Source organism: Triticum dicoccoides, chromosome 6A (genome assembly GCF_002162155.2).
Source record: "Triticum dicoccoides isolate Atlit2015 ecotype Zavitan chromosome 6A, WEW_v2.0, whole genome shotgun sequence".
NCBI classification, from domain to species: Eukaryota; Viridiplantae; Streptophyta; class Magnoliopsida; order Poales; family Poaceae; genus Triticum; species Triticum dicoccoides.
This window is the reverse complement of record NC_041390.1, coordinates 453,052,930-453,060,419: the sequence shown is the minus strand read 5'-3', so window position 1 is coordinate 453,060,419 and position 7,490 is coordinate 453,052,930.

Here is a 7,490-nt window from a genome sequence, read left to right as displayed (position 1 = left end):
CTACACGTGGCCATGTCAACTGTATCTCGGCCGAAGGAGCTCAAGAGGATCCCAACGTCGTTCTCGGTACGCTCCTTGTTAATTGCCACCCGGCATCTGTTCTTTTCGATACAGGAGCCTCTCATTCATTTATATCCGAGAACTATGCTCGTCTGCATAACACCGCATTCTGTGACATGCCATCCACTATGGAAATTTCTACTCCTGGTTCTAGATGGCAGACCTCCAGGGTAAGTTATGGAAATGAAATCCAAGTCGACAGACTTGTTTTCCTTGCATCTTTGATAGCTCTCAAATTTTCAGATATTAATATCATTTTGGGTATGGACTGGATGTTAGCTCATCATGCCAAAATTGATTGTTTCTCTAGGACTGTTCAACTCACTCATCCTTCGGGGAAGATAGTCAATGTCTTGACCCGATTAGCCAATCGACAATTATATTCTCTTAACGCCAGCCCTTTGCCAGACCTTGAGGACGTTCCGGTAGTCCGTGACTTCCCGGATGTCTTCCCAGAGGAATTGCCAGGTGTTCCACCCGACAGGGATGTTGAGTTCGTAATAGACCTCATTCCAGGAACCGTTCCGATTGCTAGAAGACCCTATAAGATGGCACCACTAGAACTAGCCGAGCTTAAGAAACAACTCGATGAGTCCTTGAAAAAGGGTTTCATCCGACCTAGTTCATCTCCGTGGGCTTGCCCCGTCCTCTTCGTCAAGAAGAAGGATGGTATGGACCGGATGGTTGTAGATTACCGACCTGTCAATTTGGTCACAATCAAGAACAAATATCCGCTCCCTAGGATCAACGACCTGTATGATCAGCTCGCTGGATCCTCAGTCTTCTCCAAGATGGATTTGAGGTTGGGTTACCATCAAATCAAAATCAAAAACGGGGACATTCCTAAAACGGCCTTTGTTACTCGTTATGGCCAATACGAGTACACCGTCATGTCCTTCGGTTTAACCAACGCTCCAGCCACCTTTTCTCGGTTAATGAACTCAATCTTCATGGAGTATTTGGATAAATTCGTCGTGGTTTACCTAGATGATATACTCATCTACTCCAAGAACGAGGAAGAACATGCCGAACATCTAAGGCTAGTGTTGAAGAAACTTCGAGAGCACCGCCTTTATGCCAAGTTTTCCAAATGTGAATTTTGGTTGTCAGAAGTGACCTATCTGGGTCATGTAATATCTGGTAAAGGTATTGCTGTTAACCCTGAGCGAGTTCAAGCCGTCCTTAATTGGACTCCACCTGAATCGGTCAAGCAAGTTCGGAGTTTTCTGGGCTTAGCGAGCTATTGCCGTCGCTTTGTTGAAAACTTCTCCAAAGTTGCTAAACCTCTAACCGAACTCCTCAAGAAAGATAAGAAGTTCGAATGGACTCCACAATGTGAGCACAGCTTTCAGGAACTGAAAAGACGCCTGACTTCTGCTCCCGTACTGGTACCGCCAGACTTCTCCAAGGACTTTGTTATCTACTGCGACGCCTCGCGACAAGGACTAGGTTGCATTCTCATGCAAGATCGACACGTAATTGCTTACGCTTCACGGCAATTGCACCCACATGAGGAGAATTATCCTACTCATGATCTAGAGCTTGCAGCCGTAGTCTATGCACTTAAGACCTGGCGACATTACCTCCTCGGTAACCGTTGCGAAATATTCACTGATCACCAAAGTCTGAAGTACATTTTCACCCAACCGGATTTGAATCTCAGGCAAAGACGTTGGGTTGAGTTGATCACAGATTTCGACTTAGGAATAACTTACACCCCAGGGAAAGCCAACGTCATGGCTGATGCGCTAAGTCGTAAATCTTATTGTAACAACCTAATGTTACAACAAAGTCAACCACTTCTCCATGAGGAATTTCGGAAGCTTAACCTTCACATTGTTCCTCAAGGTTTTCTTTCCACCTTGGTGGCGAAACCTACCCTTACGGACCAGATCGTCAAGGCACAGAAGGTAGATCCGGGAATCTCCCGCATCAAGAGAAACATCAAGAAAGGAATTGCGAATTGTTTCTCCATTAATGATCAAGGGGTCGTATACTTCGGGAATCGACTAGTGGTTCCCAAAGTGCGAAACCTGAGGCGATTGATCCTTAAGGAGGCTCATGAATCTCCTCTCACCATTCATCCCGGTAGTACTAAGATGTATCAGGACCTACGCCAGAGGTTCTGGTGGACTAGGATGAAGAGAGAAATTGCTCAGTATATTGCTAATTGCGACGTCTGTCATCGTGTAAAAGCAGAGCATCAACCGGCTGCTGGCACCCTTCAACCCTTAGCTATTCCTGAATGGAAATGGGATAAAATTGGTATGGATTTCATTACCGGTTTTCCCAGGACCAAGAGAGGGAATAATGCTATCTTCGTCGTTGTCGATCGTCTTTCCAAAGTAGCCCATTTCCTACCTGTTCGTGAGAGTATAACCGCTAGTCAGCTGGCAACTTATACATCTCCCGAATAGTGTCTCTCCATGGTGTTCCTTTGGAAATTAACTCGGATCGAGGAAGTATTTTCACCTCTCGATTTTGGGAAAGTTTCCAAAACGCTATGGGAACCCGTCTCTCCTTTAGCACCGCTTTCCACCCTCAGTTGAGTGGTCAAGTGGAACGTGTCAACCAGATTCTAGAAGACATGCTTCGAGCCTCTGTTATCTCATTCGGAATGGATTGGGAGAAGTGCCTTCCATTTGCCGAATTCGCTTACAACAACAGCTATCAATCTAGCTTGGGTAAAGCCCCTTTTGAAGTTCTCTATGGACGACGGTGTCGAACACCCCTTAACTGGTCGGAGACCGGGGAAAGACAATTCTTTGGCCCGGATATGATTCAGGAAGCAGAAGAACAAGTTCGCATTGTTCGTGAAAAGTTGAAAACAGCCCAATCTCGTCAAAAGAGTCAATATGACCGAAAACATAAGGCTATGACTTTCGAGGTTGACGAGAAGGCTTACCTTCGGGTTACCCTCTGAAGGGAACCCATCGTTTCGGTATCAAAGGCAAATTGGCTCCTCGTTACATTGGACCTTTTCGCATTCTCGCTAAACGAGGAGAAGTTGGCTACCAGTTGGAACTACCTCCGCACCTCTCCAGAGTCCACGATGTCTTCCACGTTTCTCAACTCAGGCGTTGCTTCTCGGATCCTATCCGTGGAGTGGACCACGAAACGCTTGATCTCCAAGATAATCTTACATATCGAGAGTACCCCATTCGTATCCTCGATCAGGCCGAGCGTACCACTCGACATCATAATATCAAGTTTCTCAAAGTACAATGGTCGCACCATTCTGAGGATGAAGCAACTTGGGAAAGGGAGGATCATCTTTGACTTGAGTATCCCGCCTTCTTTCCGGAGGAACCCAAATCTCGGGACGAGATTCTTTCGAGTGGGGGTGAGTTGTCACACCCTAGTTAGCCATGCATTAGAGTGTTGCATCATGTTTACTCTTTCATCAGAAACCTGAAATGGGGATGACAGAACCCCCGGTCCCCTCTGAAACCAACTAGGGTTTACTAAAAAACTTTTTCAATGAACCTGAAATGCCCTTCTAAAATGCCCATCATTTTTGTCTTGGTTCAGAACCTCTGCCAAAAGTGGTGCACATTTTCCTAGGCCATCTCAGGGTTTTTGAATTAAATCATAAATATTTGAATTTGGGCATTTAAAATTATATAAAATATTTAAATGCTCAAATATCTCCAAACTAAAATGTTTCATGTTGGAAATAATCCAACTATGGACCAGGAGTAGTTTGGTGATTTTAGGAGTAGCCTAAGTATTTTATTTAATTCAACAAAGTTGCAGAAGTATTAAAAAACAAAAAACAGAAAGAAATGGAAAAAACTTACCTGGCGCCTGCTCCCAGCCCACCTGCCGGCCCAGCCCAGCGCCGCTCCAGCGAGCTGCTTGCCGGCCAGGCAGGCAGGCAGGTGCCTGACGGGGACCGCAGCGCGCGCCACGCACCTGCTTGCCGCCTCGCCGCTCCCCGCGCCCGGTGACGTCGTGGACCGGCCTCCCTCGCTCCCCCGAACCCCCCAGACACCCCCGCTCCTCTCCAGCTCCTCCCCCTCGCGCTCCCCCACCATGGCCGACGCCACCATCGCCGTGCCTTCGTCGTAGCCGTGCTCCCCGCCGCCCGTGCGTCCTCTCATCGTGTCCAGGAGCTCCGCCGCTGTCCACTCCATCGAGCAAGCCGAGCCCCGAGCGCTCGCGACGCCCCAGTCCACCGCAACGACCTCGCACGAACCGCCGTCGCCGGAGATCCCCTTCAACGCCGTCGTCGCTCCGGTCCATCTCCGGCCGCACCAAGGGCTTCGTCGCACTCACTGTGAGCTTAGCCATCTCTCCCCCCTTCCTTTGCTTGCTCCCGAGCCGTGTAGTGACCTCCCGGAGCTCAACTGTACCCACCGCTGTGGAGCTCGTCGCCGACGTGCTCCCGGTCACCCTCCGACCACTCTACGGTGTCCATCATGCTCACCGTGTCACTTAGCACCTAGCTAGCCACTCCCCGAGCCTCACCGACCCCTCTAGCGTCAAGTTCGTCTTCGGCCGAACCCCGGTGGCCGCCAAAGTCGTCGCCGGCACCAACTCCGGCCACCCCGACCCCAACGGACTCCACCAAGAGCTGCGGCTCGTCCTCAGCTCCACTCTGGTGGTCTCCGCGACCCATTTGGTGGCCGAAACGGCCAAAACCACTTCCGCCGCCGCGTCGGGCTCGCCGGCGGCTAAACGCCGGTGCAGCCGACCCGGGTTTGACCACGGGTGGGCCCTGGTTGACTCCCCTGAGTCAATGACAGGTGGGGCCCAGCCCTGTTAATTAAACAGGTTTAGTTTTATTTAAACTTTAATTAAACTAATCACATTGACACGCGGGACCCACTGTTAGGTTTGACCCGGACGTGTTCCGTTGACCTGCTGACGTCACACTGACGTCAGGCTGACGCAATAATTGATTTTCTGGAATTAATCTAATATAGGAAATTCCAGAATATAGTTTAAACTTCAAAAATTCATAACTTTTATTCTGTAACTCCAAATCAGACAAATTATATATGAAAAATGATCAGAAAAATCCAATCTATCCGTCTGTACTATTTTCATGCATGATTAAACAAGTTAACCTGATGTTTAATGCAGAACAAGGAAAAGCACTTTAAAGGCCATGTTTGAGTTTGAAATTTGAATCTTCGATTCAAATTGGTTCAAACCCTTCTGGTCTTAGTTGCATTAGCCCAACACACTCATATTGCTATGTTTCATGCATGCATCATATTGTTGCACATTGTTTGGTGATGGTTGTGTATCGGTGTTCTTTGCGGCAGGTTCTGCCTCCGAGGAGTATCGTGATTACCCTAACGAAGAACCGTATCAGTGCATCGAACCATCAGGCAAGCAACCAACCATTTGATCATATCGATACAATCCCATGTTCTCGCTCCTGCTCTCTTTTAATGCATTAAGACAACGCGTTTCAAACTGCTGTGTGCTACGGTAGTTGAACCCACTTCCTCTGCATGACCTGTCATTGCCACAGTAACTAGATGAAACCCACTAGCATGTGTAGGAGTTGATTGAGCCATATGTATGTGTTGTTCCTACCTTGCTATGCCTGCTATGCTTAGAGTCGTGTCAGGTCTGGTTCATCTGGGTGATGGGCTAGAGTGAAATGATTATGTCGGTAATGAGAGTGGTGTGGTGAACACGATTTGGTAAAGGTATCGATGAGAGGCCATGTAGGAGTACATGGTGGGTTGTTTCATTGAAGCCGACCTTAAGCACTGAGATCTGTATGTGTGATTTAAGAATCAGCTACTACCATGCATTGGGCCCGAAACCAATGGACCCTCTCGGCTTCTTATTCACCCTAGTTCTCCGTCCAGGAGTTGCAAGTAGTTTCTGGTGTTTGTAGCCTACTGGAGGCCGTGGACAGCGCTGACCGTAGGGGTGGGATGTGATGCGGTAGGTACATGGCCGGGTGTACCGAATACCCGTTAGGTATCTCGGGAACCCTGTTCACATCGTTCGGGGCCGTATGGGAAACCTCGGCCGGACTCCCTGCGGATGTAACCTGGATAGGCGATAAACCTGGACTGGAGGCTTAGGTGGTTAGGTAGGTCGTGGCCGACACCCACGTTGGGCTTCCGCTTGAAGGTTGCCGAGTACATGTCGTGTAAACGACGGTAAGTGGTGAGAGCGTGTATGAAGAAGTACACCCCTGCAGGGTTATAATGATCTATTCGAATAGCCGCGTCCGCGGTAAAGGACTACTTGGTTGCCTATACAGTTCATAGACAAGTAAATGGAAACTACTAAAAGCCTCAAGATAAGTGTGAGTGCCGAGGATGGCTCTTCCGTAGGAAGACGGAGGTGGATCCTCGGTAGTGTATTGAATTGGTGAGTAGTGGACTCGTGTGCGCAAAACCATTTCAAGTTGGAGTCTCGTAGGTTAGCCTAGCCAAGAGTCAGAGCTGGCTTGCTGCAACAACTCCACCAACCCTTCTTGATAATATGCATGTATGTAGGATCTGATGTAAGTCTTGCTGAGTACCTTTGTACTCATGTTGCTATAATTTACATTTTTTTTCAGAAGACGCTGCAACCCCTTCTGATGGGTTCTACGTAGACGTTGACATCAATGAGTAGGCTAAGGCCCAGGTGGTGATCCTGAGCTTGTGAAGGACCACGTAGTATAGCTAGGCTTTCCAAGCCTCTTTTATTTTACTAGTTGTCTGTACTCAGACAAGTTACTTCCGCTGCTGGTTTGTATGACTGTATGACTTGAATGCTGGGTCGTGTGACCCGTACCTTTGTGTATGTTATGTATGGCTCTTTGAGCCTTAAATAAAGTACTTATGTCATAGAGTCATGTTGTGATGCCTTGTTGTATTTGCACATATCGAGCATATTGTGTGTATGTTTGAAATGCTTGGTATGTGTGGGATCTGACTATCTAGTTGTTTATCCTTAGTAGCCTCTCTTACCGGGAAATGTCTCCTAGTGTTACCACTGAGCCATGGTAGCTTGCTACTGCTCGGGAACACTTAGGCTGGCCGGCATGTGTCCTTCTTCGTTCCTGTGTCTGTCCCTTCGGGGAAATGTCACGCATTGAGTATCGGAGTCCTGTTAGCCCGCTACAGCCCGGGTTACCGGAGTCCTGCTAGCCCAGTGCTACAGCCCGGACCCACTTGCTGATGACCGACACGTTCGTTGCTGGGTCATGGATGCCTGTCCCTGTAAGTCTGTGCCACTTTGGGTTTACGACTAGTCATGTCAGCCCGGGCTCTTTATCATATGGATGCTAGCGACACTATCATATACGTGAGCCAAAAGGCGCAAACGGTCCCGGGCAAAGGTAAGGCGACACCCGTGGGGATACCGTGCATGAGGCCGCAAAGTGATATGAGGTGTTACAAGCTAGATCGATGTGACATCGAGTCGGGGTCCTGACACTCGGGGTCGGGGTGTCGGGGTCGGGGTCG